General features: G+C 42.7%; 2 pseudogenes; both read right to left on the minus strand.

Annotated features, from left to right (window-relative positions):
• Positions 1 to 17445: 17445 nt before the first annotated feature.
• Positions 17446 to 18680, minus strand: LOC125387902 (B box and SPRY domain-containing protein pseudogene; annotated as a pseudogene).
• A 341-nt stretch (positions 18681 to 19021) lies between these two features.
• LOC125387903 (cytoskeleton-associated protein 2-like) lies at positions 19022 to 21669 on the minus strand (annotated as a pseudogene).
• Positions 21670 to 26112: the final 4443 nt, after the last annotated feature.

Genomic DNA, 26112 nt, shown 5'->3' on the forward strand with positions numbered 1-26112 from the left:
TTAAAATAAAATAAAATAAAGGAAAAATTAATTTTTTTCTAAATCTATTTCTTGGTGTGGTACCATAATTTGGGAGCCCAGGCTGTATTGGGTTGCTGTCAGCTGGCTCTAATCATCATGGTCTTAAATGATAAAGTTATTTATAATATTGGTAACCAAAAGCCATAATTTGCATGTATGGGTGTTTTGCATGCATGTATATCTATGCACCACATGTGTGCAGTGTCTCTATGGAGGTCAGAAAAGGTTATCAGAGCCTCTGGGACTTGGGATTCAAACCCACATCCTCTGGGAGAGCAGACCCCGCTCTTAACCAGTGAGCCAGCTCTCCTGATTGACTTCAGTACAGGTTAGGGTTTACCCACTACCAGAAACTCCCAACTAGGTCACTGATTTTTTTTTTCTCCAAAGCCATCATAACTACACAATTAAGTAATAGAAGGGGTTAAAGCACTCAAGGGCCCTTTCACCTGTCCTAGGTGTGTGGTCACCTAGGAAGCCTTGGGGGTGGTGTTTTGCAACTCCGCCTTTCCTTGCTGAGCAGCGCTATTTAATGTCTCACTGGCAGCAACCCTGGAGTCTACAGGCAGTCTGGGCCCCCACCGCCCTGTTTTTGTAACAGTCTTGTTTGAATGCAACTGTGTTCAGGTAGCGTTACAGATGTATTACTATTAGAAAAGCAGAGTTGAGATTTATGCCTGAGATTTCATTGTCCACAAAGTCTAAATTATTTATCATCTGGCTGGTTTGCAGTAAAAGTTCACTGGTCTCTTTATCCATCCCCCAGCCCACTGCCAGGGCCGAGACAGTTACGGGCAGACCATTCTGCAGACACAGAATCTGTGACCTGTTGGGTAGTCTTCTGTCTTCCTCGCTCTGGCTTCTCCCTTGGTCTCTCCTAGCCATGGTTCTGATAGCACCCCAATACTGACTATACATGAAAAAAGCAACCGAGGGGAGCTGGTAACTGTTCTTAAGAAATAAGCAAATATATAGAAAAACCCTTTGAGTATCTGACATTAAAAAAGTACAACAGACAGAAACAAAAAACAAAACACAAGAAAACAATACAAACCAAACCGGATTAGTGGCTCCTCATTTGCATGGAGCTGTCTGTGGTTCAAAGAGCCCATCTGGGATCCAGTTGACATAAAGCCCCGTTTGTCACTGCTGTCAGGATGGGAAAACACATTTGAAACCTTTTTGCTTTAAGAAAAATAGAAAGCTTCGCTGCACTTGACATTGAGCTGGGACTTTGCCACTCTCTGAGAGATGGCAGGTCTGAGAAAGACATGTGCAAAATGAGAGTCAGACAAAATAATTATCCTCGGAGAGGGGGTTAGCGCTGTGCTCAAACTGGATCCGTTTTGCAGAAAACCCGTAGGTCCCTGAAACGAGAAACTGTGAGTAGGTTAGTGTTGGGGTCGCCTTTAGAAGCAGTCTGGACTTCACTTACCCACTTAATGGAGAGATCCATGTCAGGGACAAGCCAAAAGGAAGCAGAGCTCGGCCGTTTTCACTTTTAGACTAATGACTTTATTAATTTATTAGCTAAAATTGGCCACTGTTCTCTATTAAAAAGAAAATGAGGCACCTGAAAACACAGGAAGGCGCTGGGCAGTGGTGGTGCACGCCTTTAATCCCAGCACCCAGGAGGTAGGAGGCAGGAAGATCTCTGTGAGTTCAAGGCCAACCTTGTCTATAGAGTGAGTTCCAGGACAGGCTCCAAAGTTACAGAGAAACCCTGTCGTGAAAAACCAAACCAAACAAACGAACAAGCAAAAAAGAAATACAGCAAGGCATGATGAAGAAATGACATCAAACCCTCCCTGGTCACCACCTTCCATTTAGAATAGCAACCGACACAGAAGAGCGGACACCTCATGGGTCAAAGTGTCCCCCTCATCTCTTGCCTTTCCTGGATGGGAGGAATGGTAGCTTTTGGTTGCAGGGTTATCTTTCAACCAATTTGTTTCACTACTTAAAGACCCTGTTTAGGTCCATTCAGGGGTTAGGGACCCAGATCAGGAGACACAGTAAATATCCATGATTTAGGAGTCTAGGTCTCAGGGAGAGGAGACCAGCCTGCATACCATTTCCTTAGGGGTCTAAAATGAGCTCTCAGCTGAGGCTGTCCAGGTGCACTGTAAGTTAGACAAGGCACAGAGGGAACTGGCATGCGATTTATAGATGATCTGTATGCGCCCAGAAAAAGGAAATCAGTGTCTTCTCCGGGAAGTGTTACATTATTGCCGCTTCTCTAGCGGTCCCTGCCACTGCCCTGGCACTGGAAAGATGGAAGCAGTAGGTTCAGTAGGGTTGGAAAAGTCTGAGCTAGTCTCGGCTACATGAGAGTCTGTTGCAAAACAAAACAAAAAAAGGATTAATAACAGATACATACATTGTACAGGGTATTGTGAAGACTTGAAATAACGCACTTGAAACACTTTAAAGCGTTGCAGATCTGACACAAAGTGATACGGTCCCCTTCCTTCAGCACACAGCAGAGCCCAGAGAGCCTCAGATCTCCTTCCTACTGTAGATCAAGTGAAACTTTTCACTGGACACATCCAAAGCGGTGTTCCTTATTTAGAGGAGATACAGACGGAGGCGTCGGCCCGGAGAAGCTGCCTTCCACTGCTAGAACTGCAGAAAAAAAATGATTGGCAGAGTGTGAGAAGAAAACAGAGCTTGGGCCAGCACATCTGAGCTGACTTTAGCGCTGTTTAGTACTCCCAAGGATCTACTTGGTTTTGCTTGTGAAGTCCCTAGGGGCTCAGCTCTTTGGGAACCTGAAGATGGAAAACACCAGTACAGTTCAGCTCTGCAGGGGGTGGGGGTGAGGGAGTGGGAAGGGGTGGGGGTGGAGGGCTGGGTTGAGCCTCAGGGTGCTGAAAGGCTTCTGTGGACTGGCTCCCACTTGATGTCCTTGTATCAGGGGACTCTGTCTTTACACCCATAGGAAGTAGCATCCTTGGGAAGCATTTATAAGCCACTGACTTTGGTGTACAGAGAGAAGCTAGATAGTCCAGGTGGCTCCTTCCTTGTTCTCCTTCACCCATGGAAACAATGCCAAGTTGGTTTTGGAAACTTAGAAAGCACCATGAATCTGTTCCCGGATCCTGTTGGGCGTGTGCTCTTTTGCAGTGGCGATTTTAGATCTAGCATCAGGGACCTGTATTTCTGGTAGGAAAACTGGAACCGCTAAGAACAAGGATGCTCTTTGAGAATTTTATGGCTGAAAATGTGTTTGGTTGGAGGCAAGAGCTCAGACTCAGAGAAGCTTGAAGAAACATTTTTTTTTCTCACATAAGCTTAGAGGCTGACTACGTCTACTCTTCCTATTTTGTTGGCTCAGTGATATCAGGCTGGCATCTCTGTTGATCTCTTAGACTTTTTTTTTTGTCATTCTTTATTGCTTCTTGCACGTAAGACCAATCATCCTAATTCCAAAGATCTCCTCAACTAACCAGTTGGAAAAGAGAGGGAGGTGCCAGATACCCACGTCTGGATCAGGGGAGCAGAAACTTCCCCAGCAGATCCTCCCCCCCCCCCCCCCCCGTTGTCTGCTTCTGTTTGGCTGACTGTGTCTACATCATATGACTCTCTTAGCCTATAGACGAGGCTCAGCAAGAGGACAGAGGCAGGTGTCAAAAACAATTTTCACAGAAGCTAGGCTTCTGTGAAAGAATGGGTATGTGCCAGCATATAATTTATTACTGAGGTAATCAGCAGGGTAAGTAAGGGAGATTTCAAAGCATAGTTTGCTGAAGCAAATTTGACAGCTTAGAGACAAAGCTGGAGAATGTCCAAGAGGCCAGTAAAACCCTAACCTCTGTGTTATCTTCTCAAATAGACAAAACCATTGGCGTCTTGTCTATCAGAAAACACACAAGTTCTCAACAAAATCACAGAATAGGGTTCCGTTCCAATCACTAGTGTAGAAAATTAAATAGTGTTCTAATCTGATAGAGAATAATCCAAGGTGAGGGTCAGTAGCCAGTGCTCCAGGGTGATTTTTACAAGGATGTGCACTTTGATTTATTATTTTATTTTAGAAGAGATTTTCCTAAGACCCCTGAGAGAATTGGTGTCGGGTCCATCGGCTCCTGTGCCTGCTGCAGAAAGTGTGTGCAGGTGGTGTGGCAGACACTAAAATTTGCTATTGGAATCTGAAGGTTCTTATTTGTTTCATCAAACATATCTGTTAGCCTAGGGCTGTAAGCCCAAGTACTGGAAAAAAGACCCATACATTCATGCCCTGTTTTTGAAAAACTGAGCCCTCAAATTCAAACTTAAAACCATTAAATTGAAAGATATATTTTTATTAGAAATGGATTGTGTACCTCACGGAAGGATTTGCCATGAGTATTATATGTATTAATAATCACTTCTTCTCAACTAATTTAAAAATATTTGATTTCAGCTTTCCAGAGCTTGTGGCTCACCTAGACTAGTGTATGCTTGCACTCTGAACTCTATAATTGTCCAAAGACACATTTCTTTTTGCTGTACTTACAGAGAGAAATTGTGCTTGTAAGGCTTGCTTTGAAACCCCCGCAAAGCTCTTGGCTACAAAGGTGCTATGGAAAGGATTTCCCATTGAATGAAGAAAGACATGTTCATCTGATGACTACTGGACTTTTTTTTTACATTGCAAAAGCTCACAACTTGGAAAGGCAACTTCACATACAGAGAGAATAAAATCAACTGAGTTATGATTTTTAAAAGGTATGTCTGAGTCATGAATCATGACTATATAGTTCCAAAGTCATGAAGAGATACAAATCTTAATTAAATTTCTTCTAAAAGGATATTTGAAACAGCAATCGGAGGGCAGGCTAATTGATTTCACACCTACAGGATCAGGCCTGATAGGATAGTTGAGATTCAATGGGATGCAGGGGCGTGAATCATAGAAACTAGCCAGGGAAGGGAGCCTGTCCCTCTTGATTATGCAATGTGTAAAGAGAAAAGTGTCCAATAGAAATGAGGATGAGGGCCTGGGAGGACGGCTGAGTGACTAAGAACCTTTGCTGGTCTCCCAGAGGACCTAAATTCCATTCCCAACACCCACTTGGGGTTAACAGCCATCTGTAACTCCAGTCAGGGCATCTGATCCCCTCTTCCAGCCTCGGTAGGCACTGCATGAGCATTGTGCACAGACAAATGTAGGCAAGACACTAAAGACATTAATTCAAAATAGTTAAATCTTAAAAAGGAAAAGACAGACAGCACAGTACAAGCCAGACATCTAGGAGTCAAATAAAGGAAAGGACTGCTGCCATTAAATGGAAATGCTAGGCTGGAGAGATGGCTCAGAGGTTATGAGCACTGACTGTTGACCTTCCAGGGGTCCTGAGTTCAATTCCCAGCAACCACAGGGTGGCTCACAACCATGTATAATGAGGTCTGGTGTCCTCTTCTGGCATCCAAGCATACATATGCAGACAGAACATTGTATAATAAATAAACAAACCAATCTTAAAAAAAGGAAATGCTGAGAATTGGCTTTGCGTGAGTTCTAAACACCCCTCGGTAAGGGAAAACCCGTGGTTCTCAGGCATCTCAACTTCTCAGTACAGAATCAGTGAACCACACAGAGATCTAAACACTAGGCTTGACTTTGCTTTGAAGGAATGGTGGCTTTGGTTTTCTGGGATCTAATGTTTTTAGTTTTTTTTTTTTTCTTATGTGGGGATTAAATGCCCACAGACTAGAGAAGAAAGACACAAGAGTCTTCCATGTGTGAGCTGTCAGGAGTGGTCTGTAACGGGTGTCGAGGCAACTGAGAATTTACACTAATTTTTTCAAAGCTGTCTGAGGTCCTTGTTTTCTGTTAGCTTCCTTCCGTGTGCTGTCTGTGTGTTTGGCACTTCCTTCTCCGCTCTTTGTCCCATGACTTTACCCGGAGCATTGCAAGTGTGTGTGGGAAGGACGGCGGAGAGGCGGCCCTGACAGACCCATCTGCTCCTGTTACACAGACCACCCACTTCCGCCGTTCCATGGATAGTGTGTTAGTATGTGGAGGTGACCCCTCTCACTCCATTTTCAGCTGATGTATTTTAAAAACTCTGGCGCTTTGGATGAATGTTTCCAGAGAGAGACCCACTTCTTAAAAGTAGTTCCCAGGGAGGGACTTTTGCTCTTGCCCAGTGTCCTTTTTTTACTTTCTCCTTTATTTTGTTCTTTTTTCCTCTCTGGAGAGCCAAGAGAATATTTTCCTGAGAGGGGCCTAATTTCTGTACCTTCTAATACACCACAGCCCCATAGGTGACTCTGGGGGATGCCCTTTGGCCTTAGGAGCCTCCCCTTTGGGTGGGCACCAGTGTGACATTATTTAGTTCAAGGGGCTGAAACACAGGCTAAGGACGCTCTCTGAAGTCATGCAGGAAGTGAAAGACTGAGCCTTCCAGAACTTGGACCTTCTGTCTTGGTCAACAGCTCCTGTGTTTATGATTTTTTTTGCAACAAATATAGAGACACACTAGACACATACACATGTTGGCTAGTGTAACTCTCCTCTCAATTGTCATGTGTATGTAAAACCACATGGATGCCCAAGGGATGCTTTCTTGGGTTTCTTGGGTTGGGAAGATGTCACAGAGAAAGCCTGGAACCATGAACATGAGCCATGCTGGTGAGACAACAGCCCACAGGACGGTGTTGTGACTTAGAAACTGATAGAGTAAAAATCGGACGTTCTCCGTGGTGTTTTCCAACTGGAAGACTGTGTTGTATGCATACTGAGGCCACTTGAATACACGCTGCTCCTTTTGGATGAGACTTTAAAATTTAAAATTTTAAATATTTTTAAGTGTTTTCTGTATATGGGAGTTTGCTGCAGGGGCCAGAGGCTTCCTGTAGGGCATCTGGACCACACATGCACGCTGGTAATTTTTGTCCTTTGCTGTGTCTTAGTGTTTGACAATGTCCTGACAATACTAGGTGAGAATGCAGCAGATAATGTGGGGCTCATTTCCTGCCTTTAATATGAAAGAGAAGACTTTTTAAAGAGCATCAGCTGTCTCTCCAGATGACCAGGCTTCAATTACCAGCACTCACATGGTAGCTCACCACCATTTGTAGCTTCACTTCCAGGGGACCAATGCCCCTCTTCTGGCCTCTTTGGACACCAGGAATGCATGTGGTGCACAGACATGCATGCAGGCATGTGCCTATGCATAATAATAAAATGATAATAAAATATCTCTATCTATCTATCTGTCTGTCTGTCTATCTGTCTATCTATCTATCAATCAATCTCTCTATCTAATCTCTCTCTCTCTATCTATCATCTATCTATCTATCTTTCTTTCTATCTATCTATCTATCTATCTATCTATCATCTCTCTATATATTTATTTTTGAGACAGAATTTCTTTGTGTAACTCTGGCTGTCCTGAAACTCTCTCTGTAGAGCAGGCTAGCCTCAAAGTCAGAAATCTGTCTGCCTCTACCTCTCAAGTGCTGGAATTAAGGGTGTGCACCACCATGTCTTTCAATAATAAAAATATTAAAAGTAGATTATGTTCCTGAAAACTTTTTTTTTAAAGTAAATTTTATTAAATTATAAAAGTTTCCATTTCCGCCCCTCTTCCCAACACCCTCCCACTCCCCCCACTCCCTCTCCTCCTCCCTCTTCGTCCCTTAGGGCCTGAAAACTTTTAAGAACAGAGCAGCAAACCAGGTTGTGAGAAGAGTTAAATTTAAGGTTTTAGATGAAATGCCCGGGATGGCCTCTTTGAGAATGCGCACCTGATTGAACATTTGAGTCTTCTTTCAAAATGAGTTCGTGCTATCGCTTGCAGAGAAGCTTTAGAAGTCATGGAGAGGGAAGTGATGTGACCTAAAGTTTAAACAGTATCACATGGTGGCCATCCTACAAGCAGACTCCACTCTTGAGATGTGCGCTACGGACAGGCAGGCGGCTAGGGGGTGCTGTGGTAGCACAGGGACGGTTTGCTGGCAGCAGGTGAGAAGCGGTCTGTCATCTCCACTTTCTCTGGTGGGTCTCGCCTGTCCTGGGGATTGAACTTTGGTCCTCACACGTGCCGCGCAAGTTTTCCACTACCGAGCTAAGCGCCTTCCCTTCTGATGAGTGCTTAATGCTTTGACCAAAAGTATTTCAGGGTCCATTCCAGAAATAACCTCACCTTCATCCTTGACCCCCCCCCCCCCCCAACAGGCTGTTCTGCAGATTCTAAAGGACAGCGTCTAGAAGGTTACATTTAACAAGTGAGGGTTCTAGGGAGGGGCTGTGGTAAGGATGGAGTAAAAGACAGAAAATGGAAAGACTTGTTCCGGGCCTGGGTCCAGATATTTTACCCTTTGTCAAGGACAATGCAACCTCCTAGTAAACTCTCTGGCTTTCAGCTTGCCTGCCTGCCTGCCTTCCTTCCTTCCTTCCTTCCTTCCTCCCTTCCTTCCTTCCTTCCTTCCTTCCTCCCTTCCTTCCTTCCTTCCTCCCTTCCTCCCTTCCTTCTTTCCTTCCTCCCTCTCTCCCTCCTTCTTACCCTCTTTCCCTTCTTCCCTCTTTCCCTCCCTCCCTCCCCTTCCTCTCGGCAGAAATCATTTAGCAGCTTCTAGTGTTAGATTTTCATTATGAGTCTGGGAGAGTGAGCTATGCCACCCGTTGGCTAGTATCTGCTGAGTGGCGTGTGCATGGTACCTGTTATTTGCTACTGATGCAAAGGTGACAAGACACAGCAAGAGCATCCAAGATGCTTAGGTCACGCAGATGCCTATGCAAACAGTCTTGACTAAAGGTTATCAGTGCGCTGGGGATGAACGTTACCTCATCTCTGAAATGTCAGAGGGAGGGTCCTGGAGAGAGAAGGGCGGAAGGATGAGTTGCTTTGGTGAAAGCAGAGGTGTTGGATGATAGTACCTCAGGCTAGAAAGCAGCACGTGCTAAGGCTGGGAGATGAGAAGAGATGCATCCGGAGTGCCTCGAGCCAAAGATGCTGGGAAGCAGCTGAAGGCGAGGCTAGACTAGAGAAACAGACATCCATACGCCACAGGACTCCACAAAGTGAGACTGCCATCTGCCTCCTATCCCTGGACCTTTTTATTTTGTTTGAGTGGCATGGATTTTTCTTGTCTTCTATCAGTAAATGTGTTAGAAATGAATCAAGAACAAATTTGGGCTCAGTGTCAGCTACTGCCGAGTTCCTTCTGGTTTAGAAACCGCTGTTCTTCCCTTGCCTACTTGCCCGGTTGCATCTGTAGTTAATTCTTTCCTAGTGTATAGAAAGAGTCCTACCACTGCCGTTCCAGCTTGCCGTCGATGAGATGAGTCCTAGACAGACACAGAGTCACTTACAAAGACTAGATAAAGGATGGGCACTCCAGATGAAGAAAAACGGCAAACTTCAGTGCACTAAAATCTAGTGTAAAAACTACTTGAAAAATACTTAGCATGTTTTTTTAAACCTTCCCTCCCACAATTCTCTTTGGGCTTCCAGTTCTCCTTCTTGCCCCCCTGAAGGGAGAACAGATGTTCAGTTGTTAGTTTGTTATTAGAGATTTTATATCTGGAAGCAAATTTGGAGATTATATTTGGACTGTAGTTCATCATGTAACACTGAACATTGCCCACTGGTAAGGAAGTAAACCTGGCGAGGTTTTAGAACTTGTCTAAGGACACCTGTCCTGCAGGATTCAGAGCCCAGGTGAGTCCTCAGAGGGAACTCCGTCTGATTTGGAGACGAGAGCCCATTCCTTTCAATTGTTGACACTCTCCACCAAGTGATGAAAAACAATCGTCTCAAGATCCAGTGGGCTTTTATTTGACATGTTTACTTGTTCAAAGCACCAGGTAGTTCCAAGCCTTTGTTAAGGTAATTGATCCCTAGACATTTATCCAAAGTCACCAAATAGGGAGAATGGTATAAATCCTGATGGAGCTATTGGAAAGTAGCTAGTCGCTGGGCACTAAGTATTTGCTACTTCTGTGACTTGCTCTTAGTCTTTGCATCTGTCTCTATGTACATAGGTTCCAAATAATAGAAAAAATGTGAATATTTCTACCTGTAGATGTCTAGCAATGGGTTTATATCACTCATTTATAATCTCTTAATTATTTATCTTATCTATAATCTATCTGTCTTTATAAATATCATGTATATATCTGTCTATCATATGTATCTATCTTTTATTTTCTATTTACTTTTGCCACTTACCAATATATCTACTCACCTATTCATCTAGTTACCTGCCTATCTATGTATCTATCTATGTATCTATCTATGTATCTCTCTCTCTTTTTATCTATCTATCATCCATCTATCCATCTATATCTATCTCTCTCTCTATCTCTCTCTCTCTATCTATCTATCTGTATCTATCTATCTATCTATCTATCTATCTATCTATCTATCTATCTATCTATCTATCTATCTGTATCTATCTCCTATCTACCTATCTCTCTCTCTCTCTGTATCTATCTCCTATCTATATCTATCTATCTATCTATCTATCTATCTATCTATCTATCTATCTATCTATCTATCTATCTGTATCTATCTCCTATCTATCTCCTATCTACCTATCTATCTATCTGTATCTATCTATCTGTATCTATCTATCTATCTATCTATCTATCTATCTATCTATCTATCTATCTATCTGTATCTATCTCCTATCTATCTATCTCCTATCTATCTATCTATCTATCTATCTATCTATCTATCTATCTATCTCCTATCTATCTATCTATCTATCTCCTATCTATCTATCTATCTATCTATCTATCTATCTATCTGTATCTATCTCCTATCTCTATCTATCTATCTATCTATCTATCTATCTATCTATCTATCTATCTATCTTCATCTATCCATCCACCTGTCTCTCATCTAACTACTTCCTGTGTAAGTTGTGCTTGCATCAAGTGAAGCTTGCTTGTGGCCCAGGATTTTATAACGCATTCTAGCTGTGTTAAAAGGCTCAATGAGAGTTTTTGATTTTCATGCTGAACTCTGCAGCAATTTACAGCAGGTCAATTATGGTTTATCTCATGGAGTTCCTGCTGAGGTAGGACTGAGCCAGCAAACATGGGACTTGGGTAGGAAATAGGAGATGCTTCTTTTTTGAGGGGGCGAGAATAGCTATGGCTTATCCTGTCATTATTGCACTCTGGTGAGCTTTTTTTATGAAAGGTTGCTTTGAATCTTCAGGCCAGGACCTATTTTGTGATCATTATAGCTTTTCAAGTCCTGATCTCTACTTATCTCTTCAGTAGGCGCCTATGTGCGTTAGAATTTTAACTCTTTCTGATGCTGTGGTAAGTAGGCTAGCAGTGGGGTGCCCTCAGAGCTATTTCTTCTTGGAGCGGCAAAGAGATAAAGGCTCTTAGTCTGTCCAGATAGTCTGGGCCCATATTAGCTAGTGCAGACAGTCTTAGAGCTTAAACACAATTAAGGCCCACAACAGTTTTTCAAGCCTGTCAAAACCAAGCAAGGCTTATAAAATAGGCTTTAATATTATTTATCATAAAGGAAACAGAAAGCTCCCAACATTAGGATGAATAGTGATGCTCAGAGGAAGCTGCTCATAGATGAACAGAACACAATGACAAAGTCAATCCTGTCTGCGGTTTCTGCTCAGCACTTGAGATGCTGGGTGCTCCTTCTGGAAGGTTTGAGTCAGTCTGTGACATTCCATTACCTTTCTTTACAACATTCCACATCACTCTGTTAGGATAGGCTAGGTCTGAAGCTATGGCAACAAACAGACCTTATCAGTTGGCTGATGCAACTACTAACATTTAGTTTTTGCGCGTGCTACATGATCAGTGAGACTCACTGGGGAAGCTGTTTGCCACAGCCCCTCAGAACTTGGGGCTGATGGGATTTCAATTTGGTGTGCACCTCCGTGATCCCCAGGAAGGGTAGAAGGAGTTAGACAGAGGTTCGCACTCCTGCCTGATAGGGATACATGTCATTTCTTGGGCAAAGCAAATTACAGGTTCACACTAAGTCGAGGGCCCGGAGAGAATTAGTCCCATCAGATCAGGAGAGAGGAAAACTCCAAATGGTAGAATTACACTCTAGGTGGCTGGAAACAGAGTCTGGCTGGTAGAATACTCCCCTCACGTGTGCAAAGCCCTAGCCTCTGGGCCCAGCATCACATAAACCAGACATGGTGACTTGTTCTCCAGACGTTGGCAGGAGGGCCAGAAGTTCAATGTCACCCTCTGCTGAATCCTGAGTTTGAGGCAAGCTGGGTATAAGAGACCCTATTTCAAAAAAAGTCAGACAAAACAGAACAAAGTAGCAAAAAAAAAAAAAAAATCCAATTACACCCTGGGAGCACTTTCAACTGCTACAGTATAGCCGGTCATTCTTTGTTCCCCTCCACACGCGTTTTCCATAAATAAGTAAGAGAGTGATGTTTTCCCAGTGATAAGAGAATGATTTCATTTAAAAGGCCAAGTAAGTTATTTTAAAACACGCCCACTTACTGTTTCTGTGTAGTTAAAACATACTCCTTGAGTTTGTAGCCAGCTAATTTATTTATGCCATGCCCAGAAAACATGGAATTGAATTATTGCGATTTCCAGTTTGAATTATTCTTCGTACATTAGGTTTCTTTTAGAATCTTTTTAGGTTCAATGCTTAATCTTTCCCAGAAATACCGCCACCACCACCACTGCTGCCGCTGCTAGCGCCACAACCACTACCACATATAACAATTAAAATTTTAAATGAAGAAGGTCATTAGAGTCGTACTTTCTTTGGACTCCCTGCTCCTGAATAATGACACTGAAGACTATTATTAATTACGAAAACTTGGCCTTAGTTTAGGCTTGTTCCCCAAATTAGCCCTCATAATTTAAATTAGCCCATTTATGTTAATCTATGTCTGCCACGTGGCTTATTACCTCTCCTTCATAATGTACATCTGACTTCTTCCACATCTGACTGGAGAATTCCCCCACCTCTCCAATTCTTCCCCTGAGTTCCTCCCTCTCCATGGAAGTTCCGCCTGTCCTCTCCTGCCTCGCTATTGGGCATTCAGCTCTTTCTTAAACCAATCAGAAGGTGCCTTAGGAAGATGAGGTAAAACAGAGACATCTTTGTACTGTACCAAAAGATTCAGGCAACAGCTTATTGGACACTTACTATGTGAGAAGCACATGGCTATGTGCGTTATCTAAGTCATCTCATGCAGTCTCCACAGCAATTTCACGAAATAGTTCTCTGATTCCTGTCTGACTGTTGTGAAAATACAGGCTCGTAACAGTTAGTCAATTAACAGAGGAACACGTAATTTAGGGACCCAGAGTCGGATGCAAACCAGTTTGACTTTCCGTCCCAGTCCAGACTCTATCTGCCGTACACTGCAGCTTGCATACACCACACATCTTCATCGATGAGGGACCACGCTCATGTCTTCCTAATGATGTATACAGAAAGACTGTACAGAATACCACAACTCTGAATAGAGCCCCTAATTTTCAAGAGGCGGCTGCATGTTTTATAGTTCCGAGCACGGGCTTTGACTCCAGCATATCCAATAGTACTTAGCCTCTCTCAGCCTCAGTTTTCCTTTCTGTGGGGTAAATCACAAAAGCCATTTAACTACCTAATCTCCTATGAGAATCCAACAAGCTGTTATTCACAAAACACACTTAGAATAGTGCCTTGAACATAGTAGACATCTAATTGTTTTACGTCCGTGGACTCTCTGGCTCTTAGGATGGTGTCCAGGGCAGACGGTATCTAGTTTCCTGTGGCTCTTTGGCCTGAGGCACAAATGGAGCTGTGGTTCTTTGACTACACAAGGTTGCACATGGTTACAGAGGCACGAGAACACACTTGTCCTAGACGGGAGGTATGGGTTTCTGATGAATCACATGGGTTGCTTGGGAACATGGAAAGAGGCAGAGGCATGTAGTGAAGGCCACTTCTACTGAAGAGGTTGAGTTGGGCTGGAGATACATCACTTTACTTTGTGGGGGGAAATGCATGGAATTTTAAGGAGCGGCAGGTGAGGTCTCCCACAGGATACTATAATGGTGCAGGTGCTGTTGGAGTAGCAAGTCCTGTGGGGACAGCATCTTCTTCACCAAGCTCCTGGCCACTGTCCTTAGTTTGTTTTTTTCCTTTAGTGGTCAGTGTATGGATAAAAAAGTACAAGAAAATGCAGAAAGGCTATGGTCTTTTCTTTTGCCAAGCAGTACTTTTTTTTAAAAGGGTAAATGTATATTTTAAGGAAAAACAAAACAAAGGGTAAATGTATATTTTAAGGAAAAACAAAACAAACAAACAAACAAGCAAGCAAACAAACAAACAAAACCCAAACTTCTGAAGCGGGAGAGGCTTCAAGGAAGGCATACCCACTAACTGGTAAGATGAGTTCTGGGCATCTTAGAGCATGGAGGTCGGCATTTGGGACGCTGAGTTACTGTCCATGCTAAGCTGGCCATAGCTTTGTATCTGCAGAGAAGGCAGCTGGTGTTGATGAAGAGCCAACTCTGAGCCCTGCATCTTGCTATCCTTATTTACACTATCATTTTGAGAAGACATTCGCCGCAGTCCTGTGTGGCATGTTTACTTCCCTCACTGTTTGGAGGTGAGGAATGTGAGTTCCAGAGAACTGATGATCTGCTCCAGGGTACTTATCTGGTGAAGAGAAGGGGGGGGGGTGCTTGGAAAGCCGGTGCTCCTTTTCTAGAGGGCGGAGCCTCCATGTGGATGGTATTCTAATACCTTCTTCAGCAAGGTATGGGATGGTTGGAAACACCCCTGGATTTAAGAACCTGAGTCTGCATAAGCTGAGAGTGGGAGAGTTGTTGGGTTTTAAAAACTATTTATTTACTTTAAATAACATTTTAATTAATTCTTTGAGAATTTCATACAATCTTCAAATATTTTGAACACATTATTCACTCCCTTATTTCCAAATCCTCGCGTAATCATTCTCTCTTCTTTCTCATCCAACTTTGAGAATTTTCCTTCTTGTTTCTTTCCCCATTGAATTTAGTGTGTATTACCCAGCTATTCTGGGGAATGGGGCCTGCCCTGGCATGTGGTCCATCTACTGGGGCTCACATTATTAGAGAAAGCTAGCCCTCCCTCTCCCAGCAGCTATCAAACATCAATATCTCCTCACTTAGAGATGGGCTATCTTGTCTACCTTCTCTGCTCCATGCTAGGATTTTGTCTTGTTAGAGCTTGTGTGCTTGCAGTCACAACTGCTGTGCGTTCCTATGCGCTACTCTCCTGTTGTATCTGGAAAAGACTGTTTCCTTGATATAATTAGCCATTCCTGGCATCTACAATCTTTCTGTCCCTTGTCCCTCGAAGATCCCTGAGCCTTTCTAGGAGGGGTGTGATAGTCATATCCCATTTAGGGCTACACATTCCACAGTTTCTTATTTCCTACAGTTTGACCATTTGAAGGGTTCTGTGCCAATCACCATCTGCTGCAAGGAGAAACTTCTCTGATGAGAACTGAGAAATGCTCTGATCTATGGATACATGTTGGAGGAGAGCCACTTGTTGGTTCCCTGCCACCCGGCTAGCTTAGACCTGAAATAATCACACAGAAACTATATTCATTAAAACACTGCTTGGCTCATTAGCTCTAGCTTCTTATTGGCTAACTCCTACATATTAATTTAACCCATTTTTATTAATTTGTGTATCACCACGTGGTAGTGGTTTACCTGCAAATTTTTAGCATGTGTGACTCTGGCAGCAGCTCCATGGCATCTCTCTGACTCTACCTTTTTTTCTCCCAGCATTCAACTTAGTTTTCCTTGTCTAGCTAAGTTCTACCCTGCTATAGGTCCAAACACATAGAGGGGACTCCCACATCACCTCCCCCTTTCTGTTTAAATAAAAAGAAAGGTTTTAACTTTAACATAGTAAAATTATATATAACAAAACAGTTATCCAGCAAGAATTACAGTTATAATAATTATATCTACTTTGCCTTTTATCATAACTATGGAAAGCTATAAGTTTTTCAACTCCATCAAAGTCCAGAAGGATAGAATATTACCTAAGTAAACAGGAAGTGTATTGTAAGCTACTTCCAAAATTTTAGAATTGACAGAAATATCTCGTTGCCTGGACAGTCACCCAAATTTCTTCCATACCATTGGGGTGCCCATCTTCAGCCTTCAGGCCCATAGTATCCAACAGACTTTTCCATGAAGCAGGAAATTTTAAAGACAATTCCACCTACATTGGCAGTTTGTCAGTCACGTTTTTCTGTATCCTGCAGAATGTCTAGCTAATAATGTCCTGTTTCTTTCATGAAGCAGGAACCCTAAAGGATTGTCTCACCTTTAGGCAGGTTCAGCAGTCATTTCTCTGTGGGTCCTGCATGTCCAGTTCATCAAGCAGTTCAGGCAAGAGCAGTTTCTTGCCCAAATGGCTAACCAATACCATGAGAGCCTCTTTGATGCCCATCATCCTCTTGAAGTAGATTGGTACTGCCAGGAGCAGATGTGACTCACTGTCATGATAAGTCCTAAATTCTTAAAACATTTTAAATGCCATATTCTGCAGCCTTTAAAAGGTTTGAAGAATACCTATCTATTTGAAATACATCTCTGTACATCTAGAAAATCTAACTAACATGACTACAAGCTTGACTATTATAGATGATTATCTATCAGCCTATATTTTTAATTACACATTACATTTTTAAATGAGATGCACACACAATACCTTAATCAAGAGTAGAAATATACATATAACAGAATTGACCTTAAATTTGTGTCAATAAAGCAAGATCTATACCGATTCAAATCTTTATAGCATATTCCCCTTTAAATATAAAGAAACATTTATAAACAATATTTGGGAATTTGGACATAGTTTTTCCAAACTGCTTCTTGTTGTTTGTTGGGTGTAGTATTTTTTTGAGGGGTGTTCAAGGCAACCTTTTAGGGGGTCTTGGCCCATCAAACCGCATCAGTCTGGAAACAATCCACAGGTTCACGTCCTCTGTGGAAATAAGAGAAGAACCTCTTTTTCAAAGCAACATATCTTTAAACCCAAATTTGGAAGTCATGATGCCTTTATAATATATAGGCTGGTTTAGCTTAGCGGCCCATACAATGAACTGTCTCTCTCTCTACTTAGCTCATTTACAGTCAAAAAATTTAAAGATAACACAATAATATACATAATTCAGACTGTGAATTTTTCATTTTTACAGGGTTTCTTTTTCTTTTTTGCCAGAAACACAGATTTATGAGACCCTCAGAAGAACACAAGGAATGGTGGGTTTGGGAGACTAAGGCCAACAGAGAAATAGGTTTCCTACAGATGGTCAACATTGAAAGGTTATATCTGAGTTTGAAGCAGATCCTGTCTCTTTAAAAATTGTCCACGGGGAAGACCACACACATCATTGGGGGATAGGACACTAGCTGGAAGCATGGCCTGGCCTGCAAGGGTGATGGGGGGAGTCAATCTGGCCTCACTGTGGCCACTGGTGAGCGATGGAGATGACCTGGTCAGCTACGGCAAAGACTGGGAACAGCCGTTGAGGGAAAGACATGCGGTGAATGTGAAGCACCATTCCTGAGACAGGTTCACAGAAGACCAGCTCTCCTGCTTGGAGGTCCAGCAGCATGCTCAGTTGTGCTGGGCACTGAAGCAATGCCAGAGGCTCATGTTGACCATTGTGTGTGAAATGGAACTCTTCATAGCAGGAGAAACCTAGGAGAAGGCATTGTGGCCCAGGTGGCAATCACTACCAGAATCCTTTGGAGTCAGGTGGGCTGAGGCTACACCCACTTTATAAGCACAACTGTGCTGAACATTCACTATCCAGGTATGGAGTCCGGCCTGGAAGGTGGTGGCAGCCAAGGCATTAGGCCAGGGGTCAAAGCAGTCTGGGTCATCTGAGCAGGCCTTGGACTTCTTGGCACTGAAGGTCAGGGTCCTTGGATCTTCAGATAAATGCAATAAGGGGCTGACAGTCCTTTCATTGATATGCACCTCCTCCATGCCTGAGAGAGACCCGAGAACCGAAGTTGCCCAGAGTTGAGTCATTAGTGGGCTCCTAGCACACTTCTCATTAAAGCTTAATTTGTCTGACTCCTGGGGATCCAAAATGCGCTCTGCTTCCTCAGCCTTCTCAACAATCTCGTGTCCCTTCTGAATAAGCTGGAGGTCATCCAGATGGGTAAGCATGCCCACCAAGCTGGTATGGAGGTTGTCCAACTTTTTCAGTGCCACAGTCCAATGTGCTCGCTGAGTCAGGATACTCTGGTGAGGCGGCTCCTCTTCTCCGAGCACCTGCTCCAGCAAACGCTGTTCCTCACTCTCACACAAGTCCCTCACCAGGCTCAACCTCTGGATAACCAGCTCCCTCACTACACTAGCCATGCTCACTGCTTTCTGGTTCTTCCCTTGAAGGACCTCCGCCACATTCTTGGTAATGCCCATGCTCTGTTACTGCAGCTTCTCACATAGGTCCACAATCTTGTTTCGCAGCTCCTTGGCGTGCTCCTACTTCCGACAGATGCGGTACCCGTGTCAGTAGCCGCCCAACCTGGCGCAGGCAGCTCATACCAGCTGTCTCTCGAAGAGGCAGAACCAGCTCAGAGGTTCTCTGTGCTCAGAGCACAACTGGTCTGGCTCAGATTCCAGTCAGGGTTCCTGCCCCAGTGCCGGCCCAGACTCTGGCTCTGAGGTGTCTGTGGACATGGCCGAAAGCCGGGTGCTGCATTCCATGGCTCATTTTTCTTTACTCCTTTTAATCTATGACTATCTGTACTCTGTATCTCTCTCTCTCTCCCTCTCTCTTGAACATTATACAGATATTTGTTATAAACATATTAGATAAAAAGTCAATGTAAAATATAAATTTATATAAACTGCAATTTCTGATTACGCTTCATTACTGTAAGTAATTAGTAAAGTGAAGTAGCTAACATTTTAAAAACAATAAACAAGCTAATGAAGGTCACTGTGCTGTACTTAGGCATATGGACAGCTTCAGACATATATACAAGAAACCACCATAGGAATCATACAACCCTCCTTGCTCAGGAGCACTGTTTCTGTCCCGCTAGGTCAGTCTCAGAGAACAGAGGGCACAGTGCTGCGTTAGGGTGGCAAATGAAAGCATCCTCCTCCAACTCAGAGAGCTGTCCCAGTGAGGACACAGAAGGGTCAGGGTCTTTTAACGTGTCCGGCAATTGAGAAGTCTTCTCGTGAACGCCTCACCAGTGTGAGAAACTTTAGTAGCTCTTTAAATGTGGATTTTTTTTTTACCATGTTGCATGTTCTTCAAACTTTGCAAGCATTGTGTAGAAGATACATTATATCTAATTAGGCAGCCTGCTTCAGTTTTTGAATCAGGGATTATAGAATTGTTGGTTGGATCCTTTGCTTCTGGGTCTTGGCTGTTCTCACAAACTTGAACCTTCCTCTGACACTCATTTTCCGCTCCTGGATCTCCTGGCTCTAGAGTGACACTTGTGTCTTCAGTTTTTACTTCCTGGCTATGTCCCTTGGTTTCATGAGCCTCCTCAGTATTTTCTCCCAAATTAACTTTTTCTTGACTCTTCATTGTTAGAATATCTATGATTATTTGGCGCATCTCTTCAGTAGGCTGAGCCCCTGTCAGAATGGCCTTCTTATAGACTGAGATAATATTTTCAATAGGACTTGTGATTGGCTCCATACGTACAAGATATATACAAGATTTAACAAGTTCTTTGGGATCTGGAATACTATGAATCAAGTCATTCAGTGTGTCTAAAATTTCTTCTTTTGGGCATCCCTTCTTATTCATCAGGTTCAGGCATTCAGAAATTGTTTTGTCTACTTTTTCAGTAAATAATCTCTGTTCATCTTCTTCTGCCATGGTAGTCCAAAAGGACCCGACTGGGTTTTTGTTTTGTCCTGTGGCTCAGATGGATTAGCTATTGAATTAGGGGGCCTTTTTAGCCCATTCCCTTTGCCAGTTCTTCACTCAGTCATCTGAGTTTTTATCTCTCCTGTGGTTTCTCTGGGTTGAACTGACCTATGGACAGCTGCTTCTGCTACTGAGTACCTCCCTGCGCTGGTCAATAGCTTTCGACTTTTCTATCAGTCTGGTATTAGACAAATTAGTCCTGGCTACACCTTCAGATGCTATGCTTCTTGACAGTGCCTTATCTCTTTTTGTGCCCTGAGGACGGGTATGGGCAACAGAGAGAACCCGTTCTGACAGAGAGAACCCGTTCTGATCACAGTGAGTCTTTTTCAAGAGGCTCTTTTTCTTTTTTTCTTTTTTTTTTAAAAAATATTTATTTATTTAATATGTATACAATATTCTGTCTGTGTGTATGTCTGCAGGCCAGAAGAGGGCACCAGACCTCACCACAGATGGTTGCTGGGAACTGAACTCAGGACCCTTGGAAGAGCAGGCAATGCTCCCAACCACTGAGCCATCTCTCCAGCCCCTCTTTTTCTGACTGTAACATTGGCCAGGGTCCTGGCAGGGCCCTGTTTCCCAGTGCCCTGGGTATTACTGTGGAGGCTTCTAACAGGTGGTTGCACAAGGGTGTTCTTTGATGTAGTGCTAACAGATTGGGTGTTTACAAACTTGGTGGTAGCAGTCACTTCTGAGGCTCTCATACTGACAGCATTTCCAGGCGCAGACTGAACCTTTGAGGCTTTCGACATAGTCGTGGGAAGTTTTTTGGTTGTTGCAGGACTCTCTCTCTCTCCTTTGACATTCGCAAGCTTTCTAAATGAATTAATCTTAGACTGCACAACCTGACCGTGATTGAAGCCAAGCACTTGTTTTTTAGGCATGTTAGCATCCTGTTTGGCTTCTCTGCAGTCACTCACATCTTTTTATTGTCTTTAAGGTGACACACCTGGTCTGATGTCATAGTCTGAGCTTGGATGGCTTGAATATTATCCTTCAAGTTGTGTATATCTGAACTGGTGACTTCATCAGCTTTTAATGGAATGCAGTTCTTTTCAACTGTGTTGTCAATATTTTCTTTATCGGCCATTTTGGTTTTGAGTTTCAGAACTTTGTTCCCTTCTTGGACCGGATCTTCCGGTGTCATCACTTGATGATCTCTACACACCTGATTTTCTTGTTTGTATGGAAACATCATTCTTTTCTATTAAAAGATATTCCTTTGTTCTCTGGGTTTCTGTCCTGCCTGGTTTCTGTCCTCCCATCAGGTCCCACAGCCATTTAGCCCCAGAGAATTCACACAGGGGTCTATATTAATGATAAACTGATCAGCTCATTAGCTCAGGCTTCTTTCCTTGAGTTTTTGTTTTCTTTGTTCTCTCTTGGTTGGGGGCAGCTGCAGGTCCTGGGGCACCAGCAAGGTGTTCCTCCCAGGCTGGCCTGGGGGTGTACTCTGTCTCTTTAAAAGACTTTACCATTTTTAAAAAAGCATTAACTTTATTTTATGACTCTCTATACTCTTTTTCTTCTCTCTTTCAAGCCTACGTACATTTATCTAACACTATGACTCATCTGTATTTGTCTTTATTGCATATCTGTAAATCTTTACTGTCCAGGAGCGCTTTTTAAAATCCTAAGCACTTCTTAAAACTTAAGCTGTGCCATTACTATGGTATATATGGTACTTCCTGCTTCCCCACCCAGTCTGCAACTTAAGCTGCTCCATTACTATGATATATGCAGTACTACCTGCTTGCCCATCCAGTCCAGCATGGTGGAGCTGCTCAGACCTCTGAGAGCCATGCACACAGCCCTATTCTCAGCATACAGCCACTTCATGTCACCATTAAGCAAGCTGCAAGAGTCTACTCACAAACCCCATCCAAATGTTCCGTCTCCTGAAAGAGCCAGAAGTCGTGCTGGCAGCAAGGCCCAGAAAACCAGCATTTGAAAATGGTCATGACTGAATGAGAAAAACCTCTTTTAAAGGAGCTGCAGCATGTGGTCAGCAAACAGCAAGAAGTTGTGTTAAACTTTGTATTTTTGTGTTTGAATTTTTTTCAAGCCCTCTCAGGTTTTACATGGATTTAGTCCACCACATTGGTGCACCAATCTGTTGGGGGAAAGCCACTTGTTTCTTCCCAGCCACTTGTGGGAGCTCTTTCAGCTCCTTCAGCCAATAGCCTTTAAGATACCAGTCCCCTTGAGTGTGGTCTCATATACTATAAATGCAACTGTAAAGTATGTGCTCACTCTCTTGCTTCCCACTCTCACTTCCTGCTGTTAGACTCTGTTCCTGTTCCCCATTCATGCAGAGGACTGTATTCTAGGACAGTGATCTATAAGTCTCCCCTAAACAAACAACTATTATTCATAATTATGAACTAGTATGGGGTTATTTTGTGACTTTCAACATCAGATACAGCAATAAATATCATTAGGGGGCATTTCAATACTATATCCATTTATCAGAATAATAGTATTGAGTTTTGAGTTTTGCTCTAGGGGGGGTCAATGACCCATCTAACTCACAGATTCTTGGCTATTTTAACAATGCTAGATGAGTTCTATTTCACTGAGTGGGCCATGGCCCCAACCAGAAAGTGGTTGGTTACTCTCATAACATTTGTGTCACTATTACCACGATTGCACCAATAGGCATGTGTTGTCAGACCAGTCACTGCTGTAGCTTGCAAAATTCACAGCTGGGTAAGATAGAGAATTGATTTTTTTCCCTTCTGACATGATACACAGAAGTAAAGAATTAGAACAAGTGAATATGCTCTGATGTTAAAAAAATGAAACTCAGCAACAAAGAATTCTCCAGAGAATATGGGCAGAAAACCAGGCAGCTATTGGGCAGCTGAAATCAATGTAGTTTTTGATAAGAAGGGATAAAACCTCTGACTTTGCATCCCATTTTCTGGGTGAGCTGCAGAAGGCTCTGTCTATTTTTAGTTGGTTGGTAACCTTTCTCTTACCCCTTTTCTTAAGCTGATATTTCAGAAGGATGTCACTGAATTGCCTAATTAAAACAGATCAGTGTTTAATTTAGTCATCTATGGAGGATGCTTCACGGCTGGGAATGAACTCCCTGACAGTGGGGCTCTTTTCTTCTCTTCCAACTTAGTGCAGTGTCTGGTGTTCTGTAAATATATTCTTGGTAAATATATGGAACTGAAAAGGCCACCAGGCAATCTTTCATGGTTGATTTGTGCATTTCCCTCGCTAAAATGGGGGTAGATTCTTATGTCTCCAAGTTATTTCTCATTTTAAAAAGTCATACATATTAGATAAAACTCACAGCTAAGCATAAGCAGCCATGCAGTTTACAGGAATTTTATTATGAAGAAATATACTGGCTCATGTTTTCATCTTGTGTATAGTAAAACTGGGATGAATTTCCACTCAGGTCATATTTGAACCTTTTCTTAATTTATTTGATAGCCACCCAGATTTCTGGTATTTTATTGCATTGGTATAAGCTAAAACATGACAGCTATTGTAAAGATGCACCAGAAAATTGACATGAACGGTGACAGCAGCAAGGAGATCTCCATTCATATGTGCATGCATGCATGTGGGTGTGTGTTTTAAGACAGGATTTTACTCTGTAGCACGATTAATAAAAACCCAGAGACAGATATTGGGGTTCAAGCTGAAGGTCAGAAAAGTAGAACAGTCAGCCACTGGCTCTTACCTCTACTTCAGTCTGAAATGGCGATCCTGACTCCAGGAATCTCAGAATGAGACTGTGTGAGAGTTGTCTCTTCCTGTCTTATATTCCTCTCTAGGGCTGGGATTAAAGGTGTGCACCACCACCACCTGGTTTCTATGGCAAACTAGTGTGGCTATTGGGATTAAAGGTGTGTGCCATCACTGCCTGGTGTAAGGCTGACCAATGGGAATGTTTTACTTTCTGATCTTAGGCAAAATATTTATTAAAATAGAAATGAAGTATCACTATATTACTCTGTAGCTCATGCCTGGTCTCTGAATCACAGTCCTCCTCCTTTAGCCTCTGAAATGCTGGGGTCACACATGGGGACCACTATGCCTCACCTGTTTTATTTGCACATTGATAGAAACATATCTATTACATTTACTTTTTTTAGGCCAAGATTAACAGTCAAGATAATCAGTGTAATTTATAATCTCATTTATACTATTCACTGAATAGTTGTTATTTTCTGTACTTAATTTTAATTTTTCATTTCTAAATTTAATGTCTGTGCTTTTTGAGTATAGATCCCCCCTTCTCTGTGTGTATGTGTTGCTAGGGATTGAACCCAGGGTCATTTATTTATTTATTTAATTTATTTACTTTTGAACCCAGGGTCTTATGTATGCTAGACAAGTACTCTATTCCTGAGTCACATCCTCACCACTTTTATTTTACATGCATTTATTTTTCTTATTAAATTAAAGAATATAATTAAATAACTTCCCCCTTCCCTGTCTTCCTTTCAACCCCACCCATATTTTCTCTTATTCCCTTTCAAACTGATGTCTCCTTTTTGATTGTTAACACACACACACACACACACACACACACACACACATACATATATATGTATAAATAAATAAATACACTTTGCAGAGTCCATTTATTGTGGCTTATGTGTATATGATTTCAGGACTGGCCACTTTTTTTACTGGATCGCCAATTAAGGGGCTCATCACTGGGAAAGACTAATTCTCCCTCTTTCAACAGTCTTTAGTAGCCTGGAGTTCTTTGTTAAGGCTGGGACCCTGTGAGATTTCTCTCTTCTGAATTATTATGTGTTTTTTTTTTAATGGGAGATCTTGTAACACATTCATGAACTCTGCAGATATAACAGATAAAAATTAAGCAAAGTGCAGAGACAGAATACTATGGCCAACAAACTAGACTTTACGAGTGGATATACACAGCTATACAGTATTGTGCAAAATTGTATTTATGAAAGGAGGAAACACACTTTTGAATTATATATGATGTATTTATAATAATTGTCCTGGAACTCACTTTGTAGATCAGGCTGGCCTTGAACTCACAGAGATCTGCCTGCCTCTCCCTCCCAAGTGCTGGGATTAAAGGTGTGTGCCACCACCTTTTTAATCTAATCTCCAGTGCAATTTTAATATAAAAGTATCCTTTAAACATTAAGTTCTTATACATTTAACATAATATATCTAAGTACTTCTTAGGGCTGAAGAAAGTAAAAACTAAAAATTAGAAACAGTCTGGAAGGTAAAGAAAAATGAATGAAGGTTTTACAGTTATAATTTGGTTAAAGTTATTGGAGAACCCAGACTAAAATTTCTTCTTCTTTTTAATTAATTTTTTAAAAATTAATTTTACATTCCAACTACAGTTATCCCTCCCACCCTTCCTTCTGCTCCCACCCCAATGGCCTCTTCCCCAGCCCACCCCTCTATCCACTCCTTTCAAAGAGTAAGGCCTCCCACGGAGAGTCAACAAAGCCTGGCAGGTTAATTTGAGGCAGGACTAAGCCCCTCCCTGCTGCATTAAGTCTGAGCAAGGCATCCCACCATAGGGAACAGGCTCCAGAAAGCTAGCTTATGCATCAGAGATAGATCCTGGCCCCACTGCCGGGGGTCCTTCAAATAGACCAAACTACACAACTGTTTTTCACATGCAGAGGGCCTTGTTCATGCAGACTCCACAGCTATTGGTCTAGAGTTTGCCATGAACTGGATTCAGCTGTCTCTGTAGATTTCCCAGTGCTGACATTGACCTCCCCGTGCACATATAATCTCTCCTCCCTCCCTCACTTTGGATTCCCGGAGCTTGGCCAGATACTTGGCTGTGAATCTCTGCATCTGGTTTCATCAGTTACTGGATGAAAGTTCTTGATGACAACTAGGGCAGTCACCAATCTGACTACAGGGAAGGCCAATCCAGGCATTCTCTCCTCTATTGCTACTAGTCTTAGCTGGGGTCATCCTTGTGGATTCCTGGGAATTTCCCTAGTACCAGGTTTCTCCCTAACCCCATAATGGCTCCCTCTATCATGCTATCTCTTTCATTGCTCTCCCACTCAGTCCCTCCCCCAGCATGACCATCCCGTTCCCTCATATTCTTACTCCCCCATTCCCTGCCTTCTACTGCCCCCTACCCCAGTTTACCCACAGGATCTCATCTAATTCCCATTCCCCGGGTGATCCATGAGTCCCTCTTAGGGTCGTACTTATTACCTAGCTTCTCTGGAG

This window comes from Myodes glareolus, chromosome 11 (assembly GCF_982192425.1).
Source record: "Myodes glareolus chromosome 11, mMyoGla1.1, whole genome shotgun sequence".
Classification (NCBI taxonomy): domain Eukaryota; kingdom Metazoa; phylum Chordata; class Mammalia; order Rodentia; family Cricetidae; genus Myodes; species Myodes glareolus.